The 25,952-nt window shown below is 47.1% G+C and overlaps 3 long non-coding RNA genes across 5 annotated transcripts; all 3 read left to right on the top strand.

Annotated features, from left to right (window-relative positions):
• Positions 1-429: 429 nt before the first annotated feature.
• LOC115600027 lies at positions 430-15,435 on the top strand. 2 transcript variants are annotated; one of them, XR_003988779.1, is made up of 3 exons: positions 1,253-1,549; positions 2,272-2,375; positions 14,823-15,435. It is a non-coding gene; the product is annotated as an uncharacterized LOC115600027 (long non-coding RNA). The 2 variants fall into 2 exon arrangements; XR_003988780.1 differs by lacking the exons at positions 1,253-1,549; positions 2,272-2,375 and adding an exon at positions 430-446.
• A 2,212-nt stretch (positions 15,436-17,647) lies between these two features.
• LOC115600023 lies at positions 17,648-19,977 on the top strand. 2 transcript variants are annotated; one of them, XR_003988772.1, is made up of 4 exons: positions 17,648-17,968; positions 18,092-18,593; positions 18,704-18,807; positions 19,590-19,977. It is a non-coding gene; the product is annotated as an uncharacterized LOC115600023 (long non-coding RNA). The 2 variants fall into 2 exon arrangements; XR_003988773.1 differs by lacking the exon at positions 18,092-18,593 and having other exon boundaries at positions 17,661-17,968; positions 19,590-19,676.
• Positions 19,978-22,421: 2,444 nt separating this feature from the next.
• On the top strand, positions 22,422-23,667 carry LOC115600087. Its single transcript, XR_003988820.1, has 3 exons — positions 22,422-22,732; positions 22,856-23,357; positions 23,468-23,667. It is a non-coding gene; the product is annotated as an uncharacterized LOC115600087 (long non-coding RNA).
• The last annotated feature ends 2,285 nt before the right edge of the window (positions 23,668-25,952 follow it).

Here is a 25,952-nt window from a genome sequence, read left to right as displayed (position 1 = left end):
GGTAAATTGTAATTGTCTTCCCTAGTAGGTATCCACTCAGGAATCTCCCTGTCCCCTAATTTTTAAGGAGTAGCCACAATGAAATTTCCACAGCATCTTAGCTTATGCTCTTTGATGAAGGTCTCTTCAAGTTCGTCTGTTAGCTTAGTGTCTCCTCGTTCAGATGTTATTTTCCACTCCTTCACCTGACCTTTTCCTCGTGACACATGGCCACCTTTTTTCAGCAGTTCTCACAGCTGTTTCTGTAGTTCATAAAACAAGAAAAGGTCCTTCCCAGAGGGGAGATAGGGTTTTTTTCTTTCCATGTTTTTATCGAAACCTTATCTCCCGGTTTTAACTCATGGTTATAAAAGGGTATGTAAGAGGCTGACACAAATCAGATGAACATATTTCACACTAAGGAGACAATGATGAGGTTATCTGAAGCAAAAGATTGTGGTGACTCTGTAAGTACTTTGTGTCCTTGCCGCAAAGAAAGCTAAGGATCGCCTCAGCCCGATGCAGAGGAAAGCGGGGTTTATGCGTGTTACAGTGCAGTTGTGTGGGCCAATCAAATCGTTCCCTCTCCCCGGGGATGCAGGGCACCGAAGGCCACCCTTGGGGGCACTGCCTCTTTTTCTCAAAGCCTCCTGCCCAGGCTAGGGCAAATCCTATCTTGATCTGCCCTCCTGCCCTCAAGCCACCAGTGCTGAACACACGCTTTGTATTTTGTTTTCTCCCGGGAGGTGTTCAACTTAGAGACGTCCGCCACGAGAGTGGGACTTTCACAGGGGAGAATTTAGAGGTACTTCTGAAGTGTTGTGGGAAATGTTCTGAAAAGGCAAGGCCTGCCCGGGCCTGGCAACAGCAGCCTTTTGCCTGGAGGGAGCAGCAGCAGCAGCAGCAAAAATCCGCAAGCACGTGCGGGGTGGACTCGATGCGGTAATAAATAACAAAACGTGGTACTTGTAGCTACAACGGCCTCTTCTGAGGCCTCGTTGCCCGCCCCCAGGGTGGCAGCACTACACGGCACGGATCCCTCGGCGGATTCGCCCACGTCAAAGTTTTCTCCCTCCATCCCCAGATCGGATTGCTCCGCGTCCCGAGAGCACCGGGTGGACGAGGAAGGGGACCCGCCGAGGGGGGGGGGGACGGGACACCAGCGCAAACGACAGGCGAGACAGCGAATCGCCATGCGGGATCGGGCGGCGGCGATATGGCGGCCCAATGGGCGCCGAGGAAGGCGTGGTCGAGTTGAGGAAGCGTGGGGACGGGAAGGGTCGTTTTGGCTGAGGAGAGACTTGGGTGTCCGACCGAGCCTGTTTGCGCCGCAGCTGCCTTCGGAAAGGTCCTCGGCAAGGCGCATCCCCTGCAATGTCATTTACGAGAACGAGGTGGTAGCCGCAGCTTTTCTCCGTGAGCGGTTCCCCCCCGCCTGCTCCGGTTCCTTTGCTGTTCCCTTTGTCTTCCTTTCCTGTTCCCCTCCCCCCGCGCTCGCAAGCACCCTGAGCTGAGGTCTGGGTGCGCGGTGTTCGGGAGCGCGGCAGGGCGGGTGCCGTCGTTGCTGCTGGTGAGTGTTTGGGGGGTCGGAAAGAGGGAGGGAGGGAGGGAGGGAGGGACGTGGTGTCTCTGGGTTGTGGAGCTCTCTACTGCGCTATCCCTACAACTCGCGCTTTTTCGGTGCTCGTTCCCCATTTCCACCTCCCCGATTACCGCAGGGCGTTCAGGGTTGCTGGTGCTGTCCGTCTCGCCTCGGTTCCTAGCCCCGTGACCGTAATGAGTTGGTTCTCGGTAGTAGAAATGCAGGTTTTAAGGATGCGCTTCGTAAGAGGAGCGTCATAGAGGTTTCACGTGCTTTTTTCCAATACTTGAGCTCCAGGGAGAACGAACGTCCGCTGATGGTCCACTTCACTAAGTTCTTTGCCGATTCGGTTAATGCCTTTGTCTCCTGTCGTGCCTCTGCGTGGCCGGCGTTGAATAGAAAAGCTGCTCTAGGAATCGATCCAGCCAAGCTAAAACCTACCGGAGGTCGCTTATCTGAAGTACTGGCCCGTCTCCTTACCCCCATCGTCTTGTGTGCCGAATCCCACTTGTGGAGGGGGCTCTGTAAATACGTTGTACTTTACGTGTAGAAAGTATTATCGAGGCGCAAGAAAAATCAAGGTTTCGGCTTGCGTTTGGGGTGTCCGTTAATCTGCTGCTGTTTGAATTCAGCGGGGCATGTTGGTTTTCTTGAGCTGTATTACCATTCTCTGAAGCCGGTCAGGTTTTAACCGTTTGCTCTTCCAACAGTGCCTCGCGTCCTATAACCTTTCACCCCAACTCCGATGCTTTTCCTAGTCATGCCGAAGGAGCCGATTATGAGGTTATCTGAAGCAGAAGATTGTGGTGATTCTGTAAGTACTGGGAAGCTTCCTGGACGCTCAGCTGTAGCCGTGATTAGTTCCTCATTTCCTAGACTCTTTTGCCATCCCCCCTTTTGGTGTCGATAGGGCGTGGTAGGCTGTTTTGGGTTTTCTGGCGCTATAATCCTTTGCCTCTAGGTTGTAATGGAATTGAGCGTTTTGACTAAAAGCAGCGTTGTAAAGCAATGCTCATGGCAGGATATATGCTTCATGTATAAAATGCAGTGTTGTTTTAGAGCGCAGTCTGATGCCTGTTGCAATATATGTTGATGAATTTGTATGCCTAACTAGTAAAATTCAGGAAAGAATTAAACTGAGAAAGAAGTGAATAGGGGGCTAGACAAAGCAGTTAAGGCATGTAATTTTCCACTGAAACAGTATAAACAATACTACAAGGCCCTAACGAGGCTAACTTCTGTCTCGAAGATAATTAAAAGTGTAGGTCCTGTTGTTAAAACAAGACATTGCCAAGGCTAACTAGGCACCAAAGGAATGTGAACATCTGCACAAGGAGAACATAAAGATGTCACAACCAGCAGATAAGTGGAAAGTTATGGGTAGGGTCTGATATCGCCCTGTAACAATATAATGAGGTCAGCGAAATCAAGAAAGGTACCAAGTTCAAGCTTTAGGAAGACCTCTTACTTCATCCAAAGACCCCCTGACGACTCCCGGATATCTCCCCAAAAGAAGACTCTGCCCAGCCTTTCTCGGACTACACCTATCATGAGTATTATAATGGAATGATGCAATCCTATGAATTTATATGTAAACCCACCTTCTTTTGAATATGCACAGAATTGTAATCAATAAAAGGTAATTTCAGAGTTTTAGGGGTTGTGCATGTGAGTGGAGCGGAGACTCCCTATGCACACAGCGCTGGTTTGCTTATTGGAATTTTATGAATTAAATTAAACCATTAACAGAATATTGAATCTCGATCATTTTTAACAATTTGGGTGGCTCTTCAGGGATCCCTCTCAGTGCTTGCACTGAGGTCTGGATTGGAGGGGGGCCTACCGATCTTCGGTGGCTCCTTTTCAGGCCCCTGCCTTCACTGACAGGATCCTGAATTCGAAATTGCAATGAGCAAGAAATTTTAATTTTCTTCTGTGGTGAGCTCTTTTGTGGACTGCAGTGTGTTTTGCTTGTAATTCTGTGCACGAAGGTCCGAACGAAGACGACGGGGTCGTAAGCATTTAAGGTGTATACCGTTCAGTTCGGTGGGATTCGGTTGCTTGTGTGTGTTTAAGAGTGTGATTGAGACGGAACCTGGTTCCGGAGCGATTGTGGAGGTCTAACCACGGTTCCAATCTCCCACGAGGGACTTGGCCAGTGAAGGATGAAAGCGATTCCTATAGGATTCGTGGGTGGGTGATAAGGTATTTAAGCCACCTGCAAGACACTCTTATTGAAGCAACCAAGGGCGGGAGGATTGCCACTAGTAAAATCCTCATATTATGGGACAGAAGAGTTCTAGTACTAGGAAATTAGGTCAGGTACGAGATATTCCTCTGGAGAGTCCTTTAGGTCTTATGATTAAATATTGGGATGCTAAGGGAAAAAGAAAAGGAAAAACTAAAATGAAATTAGTGCAACATTGCGTGACAATTTGGCCAAAATATATTCTCAGGCCACATGTGACTTGTCCAGTTTTTGGTACCTTCGAAGATTGGGTATGCCAAGCATTAAATGAATATGTAAATGTGAAGGAACCATTTTCACAGCAAGAAAATGACAATGCATACTTATGGATCCAGAATTCTACTTTACCTACAGTGCCCCTCTTCACATTACAACCTAAGGAGGAGGAGAATGAATAGAAAAGAAAAGATAAAGAAAAATGGGACCCTTTAGACCATCTGCCTCCCCCATATTTGCATAATTTGCCGTCTGTTTCTTGTTCAGCTGGTATCTGCAGTATCTCCATCACCTTCCCCGGAGGGTGACGGTGACCAGCCGATTGCCACACGAACCAGAGGGAGGCAGCACGAGACCGCTTTAACGTACCCCTTAAGGGAAGTACCACTCGGCGGGAATCAAGGGGGATTAGGATTTGTGACAGTTCCCCTTAATATAAGTGATGTTAGAAGCTTTAAAAAGGATATGGGAACTTTGCTAGATGACCCGCTGGGGGTAGCTGATAGACTACATCAATTTTGGAGACCAAATATGTATACATGGAAAGAAATGCAATCAATTTTGGGCATATTTTTTACAAGTGAGGAGAGAGAAATGATCAGGCGAGCAGGAATGGGAAAGGGGAAATCAACAGGGACCCCCAGGAGATCAAAAATGGCCAACTGTTGACTCACATTGGGATCACCAACATGTGCAAGGCAGTCAAAATTTAGATGATTTAAGGGCCATTCTTATTCAAGGAATTATTGAAGCGGTTCCCCCGAGGACAAAACATGGAAAAGGTGTTTGCAGAACACCAAAAGAAAGATGAGTCGCCCACCGAGTGGCTAGAAAGATTAAAGAAGAATTTACAATTATATTCTGGAATGGATCCCAGTACACCAGTGGGTACAGCACTGTTAAAAACCCATTTTGTGGGGAAAGCTTGCCCAGACGTAAGGAAAAAATTGGAGAAAATAGACAATTGGCCCGATAGGGGTTTGGAAGAGTTGTCGAGGGAAGTGCAGAAAGTGTACGTCTGGAGGGATGAGGAGAAAGTGAAGACGAAGGTGAAAATTTTTGTAGCAGCAGTGAGGGAAGCAAATCAAGGAAGGGATATGGGAATGAGAGGGCAAGGAAAAACAGGCGGGTTCCGCAGGGGATTGCAGCAGAATTTTCTTCAACATCCAGGGGGCCCTCTTTGCTTTTATTGCAACAAGAGAGGGCGCATTCAGAAGAATTGTAGGAAGAAAGAGCATGATGAGAAAATGTTTAAAGAAGAATAGGGGTGTCAGGGGCTTTATTTATTGGGGACTAGAACATCTACAGAGCCCTTAATAAAATTATTAATAGGTCCCCATAAAGAGGAATTTTTATTCCTTGTAGATACTGGAGCTGAAAAATCTGCTATACAAAAATTACCCGAAGGGATAAAGAAAGGAAAGAATCAAATGTCAGTAATCAGAGCGAAAGGAGAACCTTTTAAAATACCAATTCTAGAAGATGTAGAAATAGAAACGGAAAATAAAATCTATTTAAATTATTTACTTTTGCTTTCAGAGGCAGAGTACAATTTATTAGGCAGAGATTTGATCATGAAATTAAGCATAAATATCCAAAGTGATGGAGAAAAGTTGCAAGTTAATTTATGTACTCTGACAGAAATGGATGAAGAAATAGTTGATCCCTCAGTATGGTATACAGAGGGAGAGATTGGGAAGATAGCTATGGATCCAATAGAAGTTCAGATAATGGATCCACATACCCCAATCAGGATTAAACAATATCCTATTTCAAAGGAGGGGCGGTATGGGAAAACAGTCTGCGGAGGCTTAAGGATTCCATGTGCACATCAATATGATTGTATGAAATCCTTTATTAACAACTTGCACTCACTTTATATAGAGAAGCCTTGTTTACACCATCTTATCATGCAGGTGGCTTTGTATTCCAATTGCACATACCATTCTCACGGAAAGATTCTTCTCACATAATTATTTTCCTCTTCTGTTGCCAATTAAGTTATCTCCCAGTAGCTCATTCTCAGAAAGCCTCTAACTAGGCCTCAATAACCATTAACCCAATGTGGCCTAAATTGAAGTAAGTCAGGATTGCTCACAACCTGTATATTTCTGAACTGTTTCCCCAACATATTCCCCTTTTTGTTTTTTGAGCAATTCTGACTTATTTCGTGACGTAAGATAACATGCTAATGATATATTGTCATAAACAGCATACTAGCAATGCAAAAGCAATAACATACCAATAATGCAAAAGCAATAATAACATATATACTAATACAAAGGTAATAATAACATACTAGTAATATAAAAGCAATAATAACATATATAACTGATAAGCCTTGCCTAATTAAATCTGTAAGCCAACAAGCTAACTGGTATATTTTATGATTTTTATCAATTCTTACCAAAGGCTTTTCCTCTTGCTATGTGTGATACAAATGAAGCAGCAAGAAACCTAAATTTCAAACTTTCCCTTGTTTTCTAGGCCTAATTGTTGCATTGACCAGTTTGATCAAAATGTTATTGATAACTCATTAGTGCTCTCATGAGGTCACGCTCTTTTTTCTTCTCATGAGGGTATACGCTCTTCCCTTTTCCTTTTCCTTTTTTTTCCTTTTTTTTTTTTTTTTTGATTGTAATGAAAATAGTTTTATTATCGAATCATGTGCTCTAATGGTTTCAAACTAAACTTGAAGAAATTTCTTTCTATCACACCACACCCTTGCACAGTATTTTGCAGTGCAGCTTTGAGCATCTTTTAAACTCTTCTTTTAAACTCTTTTAAATAATAGATCAAATTATAATCAATGTGCCCATCAAAGTAAGTTGTTTTGGTTTTCTTGTTTTGTTTTGTTGTTTTGTTTTGGTTTTTTTGTTGTTGTTGTGGGTTTTTTTTAATATCTGGAGTAGTGACACTACCTAATTGAAGTTAAATTTTTTTTTTTTTTTTAAGCAAATTGAGATGTAATATTACCACTGAATAGAAGTGATCCACAAATTTTGAATATGACTCTGCTCTCTCTGTTTAATATTTGTAAAGGAAAGGGGTTGCTTGTGCAGGATCATGAACAATTTGCAAAGCCTTATATGCCAATTCTTGTGAAATTTGTAACACTTCAGTTTGAAACCATGCCTGCAAATCTGCACGTACAAAAGGACAAGCACCGACTAACATTTGTGCTTGCACTCTGTGTAATGCATCGGTGTTCTGTCTAGGAATCACAGCTGCATTTTCACATAGCATTTACCATTTATGATGAAATTGCAGTTGTTGAGAAGGAGTTAACAGAGTATCAATGAGCATTTTTGTGTCATATGGCATCAACAACTGAGCAGTAAAAAGATGTTGCAAAAGAGATTGAGTAAATGACTCAAACCGATTTCAAATTGTACTGCGCCTGTACTGTACTGTACTGTACTGTAATGTCACCTTTGGCTTCTTTTATAATTTTCCAATCTAATGCAACCCATTGACCTCCTCATCCTGGTCCCACAATCACTGGAAAACCATCGGAGTCATATTGGGAATCATTTCTCCTTCAACTATAGCATTTGAATAATTCCCTTCCATCTAGTTACTGGATACACATTACCACCCCCCCCCCCACTACCCTCCCCTTCCCATGTTGGATCTGGAAGAGGTAGAGCAGTGGGTGTTAAAGGGTTAAGGGAAATAGGAGCAGGAATAGGAAACGGATCAGGGGGTAAAAATGGATTAGTGCCCCATTGTTCGGGATGTTCCTCAGAGCAAAAACTAGGGTTTTTTCAGGGGTATACTCATCCTTGGTCTCCAGTTCTGTCTGCTTCTTCAGCAGTTTCCTTAGCTGCTTGTCTCCGAGTCCCAGTTCTTTACTTGGTTGTTGCTCTATAGCAGGCACTGATGGTGTTGACAGGTGAAGCAGAGGATTAATTTATGGCAACTGTGGTCAAGAAGATAAATCAAGCTTCAGAGGTGGAAAGGTGGCAGAGCAGTCGGGAGCCACGGCAGGCGGGCGCAAGGTCGGGAGTCTGCATTCCAAGATTCCTCGCCTGTGTTCTCCGGCTTCTCTCCCTCTGGGAACTCCGATGATTCTGGTGGTGTTTTTGGTCGCTTTTGGTCTTGCTTCTTGGTCCCATTTTTACTTTTCATCCAACCCCCAGGGTCAAATGGCACAACTGACTGAGTTTGAATCAGTACAGTCCCTTCAGGTGCTGGTAAGGGTATTTTAGGTGTCTCAAACAACTGTTTAGAGGTCAAGTTCATATTTTGAGCATTCATCGGTACTGGTAGATCAGATGTTAAGACAACAAACGCTGAGGCTGCTGCTGACCACTCACTTTTCATTTCTTTTAAGGTTTCTTTAATCAATTTCCAGAGTGTCGCTAAGCGTTGTGCCTCCTTATCTCCATTGCTAATTTTATCCCATAGGGCAATACCTATGGGTTCCCAAGTAGGTAACTCAAAAACAGTACCCATCGAGGGGATCAAGTCTCTACCCTGTGCCCATTTCAGTAATTCACGTAAGGTCCTGCCTTCGTGTAATAAATCTCTCATAGAGAATATATTGGAGGAGCTTAACTACTGTCTCTTCTTGTTGTACATCAGAGTGTAGACCCCATCTCCTCCCCAGCCGCTCACCTGATCAGGGCAAGATTCTTCAATTCCGAGCTCGTTTATTCCGTAGCCGGGCACCAGCTACATAGACTGCCGGGGCAGCAATCTCCTTTCAGCTGGCTTCTCCGCTCCGCTCTCATTCGAGCTGTCTTCATCGCTCCTGGAAGCAACAGCATGAGAGTCCCAGGTCCAGGCCATCCTTAGTCCCTGGTCCGGGCCACCCTGGGTCCCTGTTCCAGGCCACCCTGGGTCCCTGTTCGGGCGCCATTTGTGGGAAAACAGTCTGCGGAGGCTTAAGGATTCCATGTGCACATCAATATGATTGTATGAAATCGTTTATTAACAACTTGCACTCACTTTATATAGAGAAGTCTTGTTTACACCATCTTATCATGCAGGTGGCTTTGTATTCCAATTACACATACCATTCTCACGGAAAGATTCTTCTCACATAATTATTTTCCTCTTCTGTTGCCAATTAAGTTATCTCTTTCCCAGTAGCTCATTCTCAGAAAGCCTCAAACTAGGCCTCAATCACAATTAACCCAATGTGGCCTAAATTGAAGTAAGTCAGGATTGCTCACAACCTGTATATTTCTGAACTGTTTCCCCAACAGGGCGGAAAGGGTTAAAGCCTATTGTAGATAGGCTTTTAGAACAAGGATACTTTGGAACCTCACATGTTCCCGCGTAATGCACCAATTCTGCCTGTACAGAAATCTGACAGAACATACCAGATGGTGCAGGATTTAAGGGCAGTAAATCATAGGGTCATCGCTAAATTTCTAGTAGTAGCAAATCCTTATACTTTACTAAGCCACATTTCTCCCAAATATATTTGGTATAGCGTAATAGATTTAAAAGATGCATTTTGGGCTTGTCCCTTTCATGATAAGTCTAGAGATTATTTTGCTTTCGAGTGGGAGGATCCATCGACAGGGAGAAGGCAGCAGTTAAGGTGGACTGTGTTACTGCAGGGATTTACAGAATCACCTAATTCATTTGGGCAGGCTTTGGAGAAGCTGTTACAGGATTTTGAAATGTCCGAGAATGTGAAGTTGTTACAATATGTGGATGATCTATTAATAGCTGGGGAAACTGAAAAAGAAACTCAGGAAGTTACTATCAGATTATTAAACTTCCTGGGGAAAAAGGGACTAAAAGTGTCAAAGTCAAAATTGCAATTTGTGGAACAAGAGGTAAAATATTTAGGACATCGGCTAATCAAAGGTCAAAAGAAACTGGATCCTAATAGAGTATCAGGAATACTTGCTCTGAGATCCCCGACAACTAAAAAGGAAATTAGACAATTACTGGGATTACTAGGATATTGCAGGCCGTGGATTGAGAGTTATAGTGAAAAGGTAAATTTTTTATAGAAGTTGACAAATAATGAAATCGGATGATTGGAAGAAGATGATCAGAAATTAGAGGAAATAAAAAGAACATTAATACAAGCTCCAGTATTGAGCCTCCCTGACCCGGAAAAACCATTTTTCTTATTTGTCAACGTATCAAATCAGACATCTTATGGAGTGCTTACTCAAGATTGGGCAGGAATAAAAAAAACCTGTAGGATACTGTTCGAAATTATTAGAACCCATGAGTAGAGGGTGGCCAGCCTGTTTACAGGCTCTGGTGGCAACTGCATTGCTTATAGAAGAAGCACGGAAAATTACCTTTAGTGCACCACTGAAAGTATACACCCCCATAATGTTAGAGATGTTTTACAGCAGAAGGCAGAAAAGTGGCTGACAGATAGCTGGCTTCTTAAATATGAAACCATGTTGATAGACTCTCCTAATTTGGAACTTAACTTCAGTGCAGAGTCCGGCACAGTTTTGGTTTGGGGAACCTGAAGGAGAATTGCAACACAGTTGTTTGGATGTAATAGAAACACAGACAAAAGTGAGACCAGATTTAACTGACACAGAATTACAGGAGGGGAAGAAGTTATTTATAGACGGATCCTCTGGAGTAATTGAAGGAAAAAGAAAATCAGGATATGCAATCATTAATAAAGATCTGGAAGTAGTAGAATCCAGACCTCTGAGTCCATCGTGGTCCGCACAAGCATGTGAACTGTGTGCGCGCTCTATAGAGCTCTTGAATTATTAAAAGGGAAGGCAGGAACAATATTCACAGATTTTAAATATGCATATGGCATAGTCCATACGTTTGGAAGAATCTGGAAGGAGAGAGGCCTCATAAATACTCAAGGAAAAGATTTAGTGCATCAAAAGCTAATAATTAAAATTTTAAAGGCAGTGACAGAACCAAAAGAGATTGCAATAGTACATATAAAAGGACATAAAAAAGGATTAGGATACCATGTTAGAGGGAATAGTTTGACTGACAAAGAAGCTCGAGATGCAGCCCTGAGAAAATGCAGTGTTCAAATTAATATTTTACAGAATAAAGAGGATTCAGTAAACAATAAAGAGGGAGAAATAAAGAAATTCACTCCTGAGGAAATGGAGAAACTTGAAAAAATTGGAGCTAAATTTGAACAATGAAAATGGATACTGCCGGATGGCAGGGAAATATTACCTAAAGCATATGCCTGGCAGATACTGGAAAGATTACATTCCCAAACACATTGGGGAACTAAAGTGTTAAGTGATCAATTTCTTAAACAATACGGATGTATAGGAATCTTTGAAATAGCAAAACAAATTACTCAAAGGTGCCTAACTTGTAAAAAGATTAACAGAAAAATATTTAAACAGATGGCTATGGGTGGAAGACAAATTTCCAATAGACCTTTTGAAAAGGTACAAGTTGATTTACTGAGCTACCAAGAGTGGGGAGGATTAAATATTTACTAATGATAGTAGACCATTTAACACGATGGGTAGAGGCTTACCCTGTGGCAAAAGCCATGGCACAAACGGTGGCAAAAATTTTGTTAGAACACTTAATATCTATATGTGGGTTGATCAATGGTATTGACTCTGACCAAGACACACATTATACCTCAAAAGTGATCAAGTTATTGTGCAAATCATTGGGAATACATTGGGATTACCACACTCCCTGGCATCCACAAAGCTCAGGCAGGGTAGAAAGAATGAATCAAACTATTAAGCAACAACTGGCAAACTTAGTGGTTGAAACTCAAATGCCTTGGACAAGATATTTACCATTGGCTCTTCTAAATATAAGAACAAAGCCACAAAGTGAAACTGGGTTATCACCGTGTGAAATGTTATATGGAATGTCTTATTGTCAGAGAATAGCAATAGAACATAATATAATAGAAGACAAAAATATCAGAAAATATATTGTAACACTGGGAAAGCGGTTAAATGAATTAAGGGAGATGGGAATATTGGTGCAAACACCTCCCTTGGGATTTGCGATACACCAATTTCAACTTGGGGATAAAGTTTTGATAAAGACTTGGAAAGAAGAAAGCTTATCCCCTCTCTGGGAAGGACCTTTTCTTATTAACTACAGATACTGCTGTCTGTACTGCTGAGAAAGGGTGGACACACGCCTCCAGAGTTAAAGGACCAGTAAAGAAGTGGAAGATCACCTTCCAACCTGGGGAACCAAAAATCACACTGAAAAGAACATAAGCAGGTAAGTTATTGGGGAATTTCATATTGTAATTCCAGAAATATAGATACCTGATAAAATTTTATTAAAAATGAAGAAAATAATATTCTAAAGGAACAGGAAAGGGAAGAAGGGATTGGAGACACAAATGACAAATGCCATAAGGTGGAGTCAGGAAAAAACTAAATTATCTTAAGTTCCTGAATTTGGCCCATCAAAGGAAAAGGGGCAAGACCGAATGGGACATAGAAGCTGCAGTTGAAGAAGGTCTGCCAAGGGCTACAAACCCTCTGGGCTGTGACCACTGAGCAATACGATCCCTACCGGACCCTTTTTGATTTTGATGGGGATACTAGCATCCACCTTAGCCAAAAATTACAGTCAATATGTAGCCACTACCCGTAAAGGAATTGAAAAAGGAGAAGTGCAGAAAGACTGTACTGCTCATGCTTGTAAGCCTCTAAATCTAACCATTCTAAACCCTCAACACTGGAAAGATTTGGAGGTGAAATTTGGGATAAAAATATATGCATCTGGTTATGATCCAGGAGCTGTGATTCATGTAACATTTACCGAGAGAATTAGGAAATCCATACAGCACAGATTGCTTTTTAACTCGTTTTATCATGAATTGGAAACTGTGGTGAAATACGAAATTCCCACAATTGCTAAAAACCTTTTTGTAAATTTGGCTGAAAACATTGCTAAATCTTTGAATGTCACTAATTGTTATATGCTCAATAGAATCATTAGGTTACAAGCTGTGGTAGAAATTGTTGTAAATAAAACGGGATGCTTTAGAGCTAATTGAGAAACAGAATACACAAACGAGAACCTTTTTATATCAGAATCATTTAGCTTTAGATTATCTGTTAGCACAAGAAGGAGGTGTGCGTGGGAATTCAATCTAACTAATTGCTGCTTGGAAACAGATGATGAAGGAAAAGCTGTACATGAACGGGTACAGGAAATGAAGAAACTTGCACATGTTCCAGTTCAGACCTGGACAGGACTTAATTGGGAAGGAATTTGGAAGAATTTACTGGGAGGTGGGTGGGTGGTAAAAATTGGAATTGTGGTGCTGGGGATTTTTAGAGGGTTGTTAATTATACCATGTTTAATACCTTGTATGACACAATTTGCCCGATCAGAAGTCCAAAAAGTGCAAAATGAAACCCCTAAGTTGCTAGTGGTAAATACAGATGAGGAATATCAGGAAGAAGCAGCAATTTGTGCTCCTGTAAATGGTGTTTACATGGCAAGGGTGATCCATGTAAATGTGAAACTTGTAGGTATGGGTGCAAATTGTGTCATACTTATGCATCCTCAAGCTCTGAAGAAGAGAGTGATTAAAAGAAATACAAATTCATAAATGATTATGAAAAAGAAAACAGGGGATTGTAATATATATTGATGAATTTGTATTGCTAACCAGTAAAATTCAGGAAAGAATTAAACTGAGAAAGAAGTGAATAGGGGGCTAGACAAAGCAGTTAAGGCATGTAATTTTCCACTGAAACAGTGTGAACAATGCTACAAAGCCCTAACAAGGCTAACTTCTGTCTCGAAGATAATTAAAAGTGTAGGTCCTGTTCTAAAAACAAGACACTGCCAAGGCTAATTAGGCACCAAAGGAATGTGAACATCTGCACAAAAAGAACATAAAGATGTCACAACCAGCAGATAAAGGAAAAGGTATCGCTAGGGTCTGATATCGCCCTGTAACAATATAATGAAGTCAGCGAAATCAAGAAAGGTACCAAGTTCAAGCTTTAGGAAGACCTCTTACTTCATCCAAAGACCCCCCCGACGACCCCCGGATATCTCCCCAAGAGAAGACTCTGTCCAGACTCCGCCTATCATGAATATTAAAATAGCATGATGTAATCCTATAAATATATATCTAAACCCACCTTCTTTTGAAAATGCATAAAATTCTAATCAGAAAAGGGTAATTCCAGACTTTCAGGGGTTGTGTGTGTGAGAGAAGCAGAGACTCTCCATGCACCCAGTGCTGTTTTGCGTTTTGACTAAAAGCAGCGTTGTAAAGCAATGCTCATGGCAGGGTATGTGCTTCAGGTGCAAAATGCAGTGTTGTTTTGGAGCGCAGTCTGATGCCTGTCGTCATGGTCTAGAGTAAGAGTTATTAGTATTTCTTGTAATAGGGAGGAGAGGGCTTGGGGTTTGTGGCAGGTCAGGGGTGAGGGAGGAAGGGGCAATCTGGTTGAGAGGTGCTGGGTGCTTTGCTTTTATAGGTAAAAGTCAAGTTCGAAGACTTTGTAAATGGACGCAAAAGGCAGCCTCAAGTTTATTTTCCAGCAGAACTGGGTATTTTGCCTGAAGCTTTAATGGGGGCTTTAACCCAGAGACAAATGTAGCTTCTGTGGGTGTTTTGTAGTCTGTTACTGTCTGGCTTGAAAAAAAATGGCATGGTGTTTGTATCTTTCCTTGGAAAGTGTCAGTTGCAGGGGGAGAGGTGGTAATTTGAAGCACAATGGTTGAATTGCTAGGAATTGGCTAAGTGGTTTCTCTGTGGGGTTCCCTGCTCTGATTCCTTCCCTTCCTGCCCTCTCCCCTCTTTGTGTGTGGCCTTTTTTTTTATTTCTGAATTTATTTATGTTTTTGTACTTCCTTCTCCAGCTTCTTGGTCCTTTAATGATTATTGTCGAGAAGCGTGCTGCTCACCTGGGCCTGACCAAGGGATTCGGGACAGTTGTGGATGAAGGGCCCGAGGGTGGGCGGTCTGTCTGTCACGTACATCTACATATTCTGGGTGGCGGTCAGTCGGGCTGTCCGCCCAGCTAAGAGTTTTGCACCACGAGAGTTGCCACACGTGTACAAATGGCCACCGAATGGTCTTTTGTCTGTTGCCCGTTGTCAATCTAGGCACTGTTGAGGTGTGATGTTTTGTGGCATGTGTCTGTGGAAGGTAACGGAAGCTTTGAGCGGCAATTACACAATAAAGATAGAGGATGGGGATATCATGTCTGTCTCGTGCGTTTTGCTGGGGGAAATAGTTCCCCGAGTTGAACTGGTGCCTCCCCGGAGTGTAAGTATGTGGAACGTTTCGTCCTGTTAACAGCGTTCTGTGTATAGGTAGTGATTTGCCCGATCATTTGAAGCGTGATGCTGGAACCGCTTAGCAGTGTCCTGGGTCTTGTAGGAAGCAAATTCTTAGCTTTTTGGAAGTGGTACGCAAACGTACGTAAAGGCGGTGCGTAGAGGTTGCTGCTGCTGCTTAGACTTTGGAAAATAGTGCGCATGACACTATAGGCATGCTGAACAAGGGTGGTTTTTGCGGAGCGCAACGTGTTGGAAGCATTGCGCTCCCTTTGGAGCACTTTTATCAATGGCCGTGTGTTAAGGCCCTGTCGATATCCCTTTTCTGGTGAGGAGGGCTGTGGTAGCAGAGAACAGTCGGTGTGAATGGCAGCTGTGGTGCTTCCATAGGTAAAGCATTGGTGTGTTATCAACACCCTTGTAGCTACAACTACAAAGCACAGCACTATGAAGGGCTGCTCTGGGGAAAGAGAACTCCGTCGCAGGCGGACCCAAACCAAAACTACATTGCAGGGATACAGCAAACTTCCTCTTTCTTTAATAGCTCTTAGAAGAGGGAGGTGGGCAGGGGGTAGTAGGGGGATCCTTTGTTGCCCTTGACCACTCTGTTACTGGGGCATCAGAGACACCCCCCCTGGGAGGCGGTTTCATCTCCTCTCTCTCTCTCCAAGTGACCAGGCAAGGTTTGGTGACGCTACCATGTCCTTGAGGGGAAGGCTGTTGAAGTGGATGACTGTTCTGGCGGTAAAATAAAATGAGAAAAATTAAAGGAGGAGTGGCGAGGTGAGGAGAAGAGAGGAGAGGAGAGGGAGTGGGAGAGGTCTGTGTAACCGCGCTGGGTTAGCGAGCAGATGTCATTGTGAAGCCAGTGTTGATGGCGATGGGGAGAGGTGCCTGAGGAGCGGTGGAGTGCAAAGGTCACCTTTCTCTTGAAGAAGGGCAAGGAAGAGGAGCCAGGGATCTACAGGCCAGTTAGCCTCACCTCGATCCCTGCGAAGGCGATGACCCGTGAAGGACAAGAGGGTCATCGGGAGTTGCCGCCATGGCTTCACCGAGGGAGAGTTGTGATTGACTGACCCGATAACCGTTTGTGACGAAATGGCTGGCTTGGCAGACAAGGGGAGAGCTGCAGCTACTGCCTCCCTAGCCTTCAGGAAGGCTTTTGAGGCTGTCTCCCGTAAGAGATCGTCCCAGAGAAGCTGATGAAGTAAGGGGCCGAATGAGCAGGCAGTGGCGTGAGTTGCAAGCTGGCTGAGCAGCTGGTCCCAGACGGGGGTGGTGATCAGGGGCATGAAGTCTGGTTGGAGGCCAGTAACTAGCGGTGTACCCCGGGGGTCAACCGTGAGTCTGATCCTGCTCAACATGCTACTTAATGATCTGGATGAGGGGTAGACAGAGTGTACCCTCAGGGAGTTTGCTGATGATAGAAAACGGGAGAGGGCTGTGCTGCCACCCAGAGGGACCCTGCCAGGCTGGAGAACTGGGCAGGCAGGAGCCTCGTGCGGTTCAAAAAGAGGAAGTGCAAAGTCCCGCACCTGGGGAGGAACAACCCCAAGCAGCAGTAGATGCTGGAGGCCGACAGGCTGGAAAGCAGTTTTGCAGAAAAGGAGGTGGGAGGGTCGCTCCTGGTGGACGCCAAGTTGAAGAGGAGCCGACAATGTGTCCTTCCCGCAAAGAAAGCTGAGGATCGCCTTAGCCCGATTTAGAGGAAAGCGGGGTTTATGCGTGTTACAGTGCAGTTGTGTGGGCCAATCAAATCGTTCCCTCTCCCCGGGGATGCAGGGCACCGAAGGCCACCCTTGGGGGCACTGCCTCTTTTTCTCAAAGCCTCCTGCCCAGGCTAGGGCAAATCCTATCTTGATCTGCCCTCCTGCCCTCAAGCCACCAGTGCTGAACACACGCTTTGTATTTTGTTTTCTCCCAGGAGGTGTTCAGCTTAGAGACGTCCGCCACGGGAGTGGGGCTTTCACAGGGAAGACTTTAGAGGAACTTCTGGTGTGTTGTGGGAAATGTTCTGAAAGGGCAAGGCCTGCCCTGGCCTGGCAGCAGCAGCCTCTTGCCTGGAGGGAGCAGCAGCAGCAGCAGGAAAAAGCCACAAGCACGTTTGGGGTGGACTCGATGCGGTAATAAATAAGAAAACAAGGTAATTGTAGCTACAGCGGCCTCTTCTGAGACCTCGTTGCCCGCCCCCAGGGTGGCAGCACTACACGGCACGGATCCCTCGGCGGATTCGCCCACGTCAAAGTTTTCTCCTTCCATCCCCAGATCGGATTGCTCCGCGTCCCGAGAACACCGGGTGGACGAGGACGGGGACCAGCGCAAAGGACAGGCGAGACAGCGAATCGCCATGCGGGATCGGGCGGCGGCGACCTGGCGGCCCAATGGGCGCCGCGGAGGGCCTGGCCGAGTGGAGGAAGCGCGGGGACGGGAAGGGTCGTTGTCGTGGCTGAGGAGAGACTTGGTTGTCCGTCCGGGCGGGTGGCGCCACAGCTGCCTTCGGAAAGGTCCTCGGCAAGGTGCATCCCCTGCAACGTCATTTACGAGGACGAGGTGGTAGCCGCGGCTTTTCTCCGTGAGCGGTTCCCCCCCGCCCGCCCCGGTTCCTTTGCTGTTCCCTTTGTCTTCCTTTCCTGTTCCCCTCCCCCCGCGCTCGCAAGCACCCTGAGCTGAGGTCTGGGTGCGCGGTGTTCGGGAGCGCGGCAGGGCGGGTGCCGTCGTTGCTGCGGGTGAGTGTTTGGGGGGTCGGAAACCGGGAGGGAGGGAAGGAGGGAGGGAAGAGGGAGGGACGGGGTGTCTCTGGGTTGTGGAGCTCTCTACTGCGCTATCCCTACAACCTCGCGCTCTTTTAGGTGCTCGTTCCCTGTTTCCACCTCCCCGACTGCTGCGGCGCCTTCTGGGTTGCTGGTGCTGTCCGTCTCGCCTCGGTTCCTAGCGCCGTGACCGTAATGAGTTGGTTCTCCGTAGGAGAAAAGCAGGTCTTAAGGATGCGCTTCGTAAGAAAGAGCGTCGTAGAGGTTTCACGTGCTTTTGTCCAATACTTGAGCTCCAGGGAGAACGAACGTCCGCAGATGGTCCACTTCACTAAGTTCTTTGCCGATTCGGTTAATGCCTTTGTCTCCTGTCGTGCCTCTGCGTGGACGGCATTGAATAGAAAAGCTGCTCTAGGAATCGATCAAGCCAAGCTAAAACCTACCGGAGGTCGCTTATCTGAAGTACTGGCCCGTCTCCTTACCCCCATCGTCTTGTGTGCCGAATCCCACTTGTGGAGGGGGCTCTGTAAATACGTTGTATTCTGCGCGTAGAGAGTATTAATGAGGCGCAAGATAATCAAGGTTTCGGCTTGCGTTTGGGGTATCTATTAATCTGTTGCTGTACGAGTTCAGTGGGGCATGTTGGTTTGCTTGAGCTGTATTACCTTTCTCTGAAGCCGGTCAGGTTTTAACCGTTTGCTCTTCCAACAGTGCCTCACGTCCCATAACCTTTCACCCCAACTCCGATGCTTTTCCTAGTCATGCCGAAGGAGCCGATTATGAGGTTATTTGAAGCAGAAGATTGTGGTGATTCTGTAAGTACTGGGAAGCTTTCTGGACGCTCAGCTGTACCCTTGATTAGTTCCTCATTTCCTAGACTCTTTTGCCATCCCCCCTTTTGGTGTCGATAGGGCGTGGTAGGCTGTTTTGGGTTTTCTGGCGCTATAATCCTTTGCCTCTTGGTTGTAATGGAATTGAGCGTTTTGACTAAAAGCAGCATTGTAAAGCAATGCTCATGGCAGGGTATGTGCTTCAGGTGCAAAATGCAGTGTTGTTTTGGAGCGCAGTCTGATGCCTGTCGTCATGGTCTAGAGTAAGAGTTATTAGTATTTCTTGTAATAGGAAGGAGAGGGCTTGGGGTTTGTGGCAGGTCAGGGGTGAGGGAGGAAGGGGCAATCTGGTTGAGAGGTGCTGGGTGCTTTGCTTTTATAGGTAAAAGTCAAGTTCGAAGACTTTGTAAACGGATGCAAAAGGCAGCCTCAAGTTTATTTTCCAGCAGAACTGGGTATTTTGCCTGAAGCTTTAATGGGGGTTTTAACCCAGAGACAAAGGTAGCTTCTGTGGGTGTTTTGTAGTCCGTTACTGTCTGGCTTGAAAAAAAATGGCATGGTGTTTGTATCTTTCCTTGGAAAGTGTCAGTTGCAGGGGGAGAGGTGGTAATTTGAAGCACAATGGTTGAATTGCTAGGAATTGGCTAAGTGGTTTCTCTGTGGGGTTCCCTGCTCTGATTCCTTCCCTTCCTGCCCTCTCCCCTCTTTGTGTGTGGCCTTTTTTTTTATTTCTGAATTTATTTATGTTTTTGTACTTCCTTCTCCAGCTTCTTGGTCCTTTAATGATTGTTGTCGAGAAGCGTGCTGCTCACCTGGGCCTGACCAAGGGATTCGGGACAGTTGTGGATGAAGGGCCCGAGGGTGGGCGGTCTGTCTGTCGCGTACATCTACGTATTCTGGGTGGCGGTCAGTCGGGCTGTCCGCCCGGCTAAGAGTTTTGCACCACGAGAGTTGCCGCACGTGTACAAATGGCCACCGAATGATCTTTTGTCTGTTGCCTGTTGTCAATCTAGGCACTGTTGAGGTGTGATGTTTTGTGGCATGTGTCTGTGGAAGGTAACGGAAGCTTTGAGCGGCAATTACACAATAAAGATAGAGGATGGGGATATCACGTCTGTCTCGTGCGTTTTGCTGGGGGAAATAGTTCCCCGAGTTGAACTGGTGCCTCCCTGGAGTGTAAGTATGTGGAACGTTTCGTCCTGTTAACAGCGTTTGTGTATAGGTAGTGATTTGCCCGATCATTTGAAGCGTGATGCTGGAACCACTTAGCGGTGTCCTGGGTCTTGTAGGAAGCAAACTCTTAGCTTTTTGGAAGTGGTACGCAAACGTACGTAAAGGCGGTGCATAGAGGCTGCTGCTGCTGCTTAGACTTTGGAAAATAGTGCGCGTGACACTATAGGCATGCCGTACAAGGATGGTTTTGGCGGAGCGCAAGGTGTTGGAAGCATCGCGCTCCCTTTGGAGCACTTTTATCAATGGCCGTGTGTTAAGGCCCTGTCGATATCCCTTTTCTGGTGAGGAGGGCTGTGGTAGCAGAGAACAGTCGGTGTGAATGGCAGCTGTGGTGCTTCCATAGGTAAAGCATTGGTGTGTTATCAACGCCCTTGTAGCTACAACTACAAAGCACAGCACTATGAAGGGCTGCTCTGGGGAAAGAGAACTCCGTCGCAGGCGGACCCAAACCAAAACTACATTGCAGGGATACAGCAAACTTCCTCTTTCTTTAACAGCTCTTAGAAGAGGGAGGTGGGCAGGGGGTAGTAGGGGGATCCTTTGTTGCCCTTGACCACTCTGTTACTGGGGCATCAGAGACACCCCCCCTGGGAGGAGGTTTCATCTCCTCTCTCTCTCTCCAAGTGACCAGGCAAGGTTTGGTGACGCTACCATGTCCTTGAGGGGAAGGCTGTTGAAGTGGATGACTGTTCTGGCGGTAAAATAAAATGAGAAAAATTAAAGGAGGAGTGGCGAGGTGAGGAGAAGAGAGGAGAGGAGAGGGAGTGGGAGAGGTCTGTGTAACCGCGCTGGGTTAGCGAGCAGATGTCATTGTGAAGCCAGTGTTGATGGCGATGGGGAGAGGTGCCTGAGGAGCGGTGGAGTGCAAAGGTCACCTTTCTCTTGAAGAAGGGCAAGGAAGAGGAGCCAGGGATCTGCAGGCCAGTTAGCCTCACCTCGATCCCTGCGAAGGCGATGGCCCGTGAAGGACAAGAGGGTCATCGGGAGTTGCCACCATGGCTTCACCGAGGGAGAGTCGTGATTGACTGACCCGACAACCGTTTGTGACGAAATGGCTGGCTTGGCAGACAAGGGGAGAGCTGCAGCTACTGCCTCCCTAGCCTTCAGGAAGGCTTTTGAGGCTGTCTCCCGTAAGAGATCGTCCCAGAGAAGCTGATGAAGTAAGGGGCCGAATGAGCAGGCAGTGGCGTGAGTTGCAAGCTGGCTGAGCAGCTGGTCCCAGACGGGGGTGGTGATCAGGGGCATGAAGTCTGGTTGGAGGCCAGTAACTAGCGGTGTACCCCGGGGGTCAACCGTGAGTCTGATCCTGCTCAACATGCTACTTAATGATCTGGATGAGGGGTAGACAGAGTGTACCCTCAGGGAGTTTGCTGATGATAGAAAACGGGAGAGGGCTGTGCTGCCACCCAGAGGGACCCTGCCAGGCTGGAGAACTGGGCAGGCAGGAGCCTCGTGCGGTTCAAAAAGGGGAAGTGCAAAGTCCCGCACCTGGGGAGGAACAACGCCAGGCAGCAGTAGATGCTGGAGGCCGACAGGCTGGAAAGCAGTTTTGCAGAAAAGGAGGTGGGAGGGTCGCTCCTGGTGGACGCCAAGTTGAAGAGGAGCCGACAATGTGTCCTTCCCGCAAAGAAAGCTGAGGATCGCCTTAGCCCGATTTAGAGGAAAGCGGGGTTTATGCGTGTTAGTGCAGTTGTGTGGGCCAATCAAATCGTTCCCTCTCCCCGGGGATGCAGGGCACCGAAGGCCACCCTTGGGGGCACTGCCTCTTTTTCTCAAAGCCTCCTGCCCAGGCTAGGGCAAATCCTATCTTGATCTGCCCTCCTGCCCTCAAGCCACCAGTGCTGAACACACGCTTTGTATTTTGTTTTCTCCCAGGAGGTGTTCAGCTTAGAGACGTCCGCCACGGGAGTGGGGCTTTCACAGGGAAGACTTTAGAGGAACTTCTGGTGTGTTGTGGGAAATGTTCTGAAAGGGCAAGGCCTGCCCTGGCCTGGCAGCAGCAGCCTCTTGCCTGGAGGGAGCAGCAGCAGCAGCAGGAAAAAGCCACAAGCACGTTTGGGGTGGACTCGATGCGGTAATAAATAAGAAAACAAGGTAATTGTAGCTACAGCGGCCTCTTCTGAGACCTCGTTGCCCGCCCCCAGGGTGGCAGCACTACACGGCACGGATCCCTCGGCGGATTCGCCCACGTCAGAGTTTTCTCCTTCCATCCCCAGATTGGATCCCTCCGCGTCCCGAGAACACCGGGTGGACGAGGGCGGGGACCAGCGCAAAGGACAGGCGAGACAGCGAATCGCCATGCGGGATCGGGCGGCGGCGACCTGGCGGCCCAATGGGCGCCGCGGAGGGCCTGGCCGAGTGGAGGAAGCGCGGGGACGGGAAGGGTCGTTGTCGTGGCTGAGGAGAGACTTGGTTGTCCGTCCGGGCGGGTGGCGCCACAGCTGCCTTCGGAAAGGTCCTCGGCAAGGCGCGTCGCCTGCAACGTCATTTACGAGGACGAGGTGGTAGCCGCGGCTTTTCTCCGTGAGCGGTTCCCCCCCGCCCGCCCCGGTTCCTTTGCTGTTCCCTTTGTCTTCCTTTCCTGTTCCCCTCCCCCCGCGCTCGCAAGCACCCTGAGCTGAGGTCTGGGTGCGCGGTGTTCGGGAGCGCGGCAGGGCGGGTGCCGTCGTTGCTGCGGGTGAGTGTTTGGGGGGTCGGGAAGCGGGAGGGAGGGAAGGAGGGAGGGAAGAGGGAGGGACGGGGTGTCTCTGGGTTGTGGAGCTCTCTACTGCGCTATCCCTACAACCTCGCGCTCTTTTAGGTGCTCGTTCCCTGTTTCCACCTCCCCGACTGCTGCGGCGCCTTCTGGGTTGCTGGTGCTGTCCGTCTCGCCTCGGTTCCTAGCGCCGTGACCGTAATGAGTTGGTTCTCCGTAGGAGAAAAGCAGGTCTTAAGGATGCGCTTCGTAAGAGAGAGCGTCATAGAGGTTTCACGTGCTTTTGTCCAATACTTGAGCTCCAGGGAGAACGAACGTCCGCTGATGGTCCACTTCACTAAGTTCTTTGCCGATTCTGTTAATGCCTTTGTCTCCTGTCGTGCCTCTGCGTGGACGGCATTGAATAGAAAAGCTGCTCTAGGAATCGATCAAGCCAAGCTAAAACCTACCGGAGGTCGCTTATCTGAAGTACTGGCCCGTCTCCTTACCCCCATCGTCTTGTGTGCCGAATCCCACTTGTGGAGGGGGCTCTGTAAATACGTTGTATTCTGCGCGTAGAGAGTATTAATGAGGCGCAAGATAATCAAGGTTTCGGCTTGCGTTTGGGGTATCTATTAATCTGTTGCTGTACGAGTTCAGTGGGGCATGTTGGTTTGCTTGAGCTGTATTACCATTCTCTGAAGCCGGTCAGGTTTTAACCGTTTGCTCTTCCAACAGTGCCTCACGTCCCATAACCTTTCACCCCAACTCCGATGCTTTTCCTAGTCATGCCGAAGGAGCCGATTATGAGGTTATTTGAAGCAGAAGATTGTGGTGATTCTGTAAGTACTGGGAAGCTTTCTGGACGCTCAGCTGTAGCCGTGATTAGTTCCTCATTTCCTAGACTCTTTTGCCATCCCCCCTTTTGGTGTCGATAGGGCGTGGTAGGCTGTTTTGGGTTTTCTGGCGCTATAATCCTTTGCCTCTTGGTTGTAATGGAATTGAGCGTTTTGACTAAAAGCAGCATTGTAAAGCAATGCTCATGGCAGGGTATGTGCTTCAGGTGCAAAATGCAGTGTTGTTTTGGAGCGCAGTCTGATGCCTGTCGTCATGGTCTAGAGTAAGAGTTATTAGTATTTCTTGTAATAGGAAGGAGAGGGCTTGGGGTTTGTGGCAGGTCAGGGGTGAGGGAGGAAGGGGCAATCTGGTTGAGAGGTGCTGGGTGCTTTGCTTTTATAGGTAAAAGTCAAGTTCGAAGACTTTGTAAACGGATGCAAAAGGCAGCCTCAAGTTTATTTTCCAGCAGAACTGGGTATTTTGCCTGAAGCTTTAATGGGGGTTTTAACCCAGAGACAAAGGTAGCTTCTGTGGGTGTTTTGTAGTCCGTTACTGTCTGGCTTGAAAAAAAATGGCATGGTGTTTGTATCTTTCCTTGGAAAGTGTCAGTTGCAGGGGAGAGGTGGTAATTTGAAGCACAATGGTTGAATTGCTAGGAATTGGCTAAGTGGTTTCTCTGTGGGGTTCCCTGCTCTGATTCCTTCCCTTCCTGCCCTCTCCCCTCTTTGTGTGTGGTCTTTTATTTCTGAATTTATTTATGTTTTTGTACTTCCTTCTCCAGCTTCTTGGTCCTTTAATGATTATTGTCGAGAAGCGTGCTGCTCACCTGGGCCTGACCAAGGGATTCGGGACAGTTGTGGATGAAGGGCCCGAGGGTGGGCGGTCTGTCTGTCGCGTACATCTACGTATTCTGGGTGGCGGTCAGTCGGGCTGTCCGCCCGGCTAAGAGTTTTGCACCACGAGAGTTGCCGCATGTGTACAAATGGCCACCGAATGATCTTTTGTCTGTTGCCTGTTGTCAATCTAGGCACTGTTGAGGTGTGATGTTTTGTGGCATGTGTCTGTGGAAGGTAACGGAAGCTTTGAGCGGCAATTAAACAATAAAGATAGAGGATGGGGATATCACGTCTGTCTCGTGCGTTTTGCTGGGGGAAATAGTTCTGCAAGTTGAACTGGTGCCTCCCCGGAGTGTAAGTATGTGGAACGTTTCGTCCTGTTAACAGCGTTCTGTGTATAGGTAGTGATTTGCCCGATCATTTGAAGCGTGATGCTGGAACCGCTTAGCAGTGTCCTGGGTCTTGTAGGAAGCAAATTCTTAGCTTTTTGGAAGTGGTACGCAAACGTACGTAAAGGCGGTGCGTAGAGGTTGCTGCTGCTGCTTAGACTTTGGAAAATAGTGCGCATGACACTATAGGCATGCTGAACAAGGGTGGTTTTTGCGGAGCGCAACGTGTTGGAAGCATTGCGCTCCCTTTGGAGCACTTTTATCAATGGCCGTGTGTTAAGGCCCTGTCGATATCCCTTTTCTGGTGAGGAGGACTGTGGTAGCAGAGAACAGTCAGTGTGAATGGCAGCTGTGGTGCTTCCATAGGTAAAGCATTGGTGTGTTATCAACACCCTTGTAGCTACAACTACAAAGCACAGCACTATGAAGGGCTGCTCTGGGGAAAGAGAACTCCGTCGCAGGCGGACCCAAACCAAAACTACATTGCAGGGATACAGCAAACTTCCTCTTTCTTTAACAGCTCTTAGAAGAGGGAGGTGGGCAGGGGGTAGTAGGGGGATCCTTTGTTGCCCTTGACCACTGTGTTACTGGGGCATCAGAGACACCCCCCCTGGGAGGCGGTTTCATCTCCTCTCTCTCTCTCCAAGTGACCAGGCAAGGTTTGGTGACGCTACTATGTCCTTGAGGGGAAGGCTGTTGAAGTGGATGACTGTTCTGGCGGTAAAATAAAATGAGAAAAATTAAAGGAGGAGTGGCGAGGTGAGGAGAAGAGAGGAGAGGAGAGGGAGTGGGAGAGGTCTGTGTAACCGCGCTGGGTTAGCGAGCAGATGTCATTGTGAAGCCAGTGTTGATGGCGATGGGGAGAGGTGCCTGAGGAGCGGTGGAGTGCAAAGGTCACCTTTCTCTTGAAGAAGGGCAAGGAAGAGGAGCCAGGGATCTGCAGGCCAGTTAGCCTCACCTCGATCCCTGCGAAGGCGATGGCCCGTGAAGGACAAGAGGGTCATCGGGAGTTGCCGCCATGGCTTCACCGAGGGAGAGTCGTGATTGACTGACCCGACAACCGTTTGTGACGAAATGGCTGGCTTGGCAGACAAGGGGAGAGCTGCAGCTACTGCCTCCCTAGCCTTCAGGAAGGCTTTTGAGGCTGTCTCCCGTAAGAGA

This window comes from Calypte anna, chromosome W (genome assembly GCF_003957555.1).
Source record: "Calypte anna isolate BGI_N300 chromosome W, bCalAnn1_v1.p, whole genome shotgun sequence".
NCBI lineage: Eukaryota > Metazoa > Chordata > Aves > Apodiformes > Trochilidae > Calypte > Calypte anna.
Note: the sequence above shows the minus strand (reverse complement) of the source record. Positions and strands in the feature narration are given on the sequence as shown.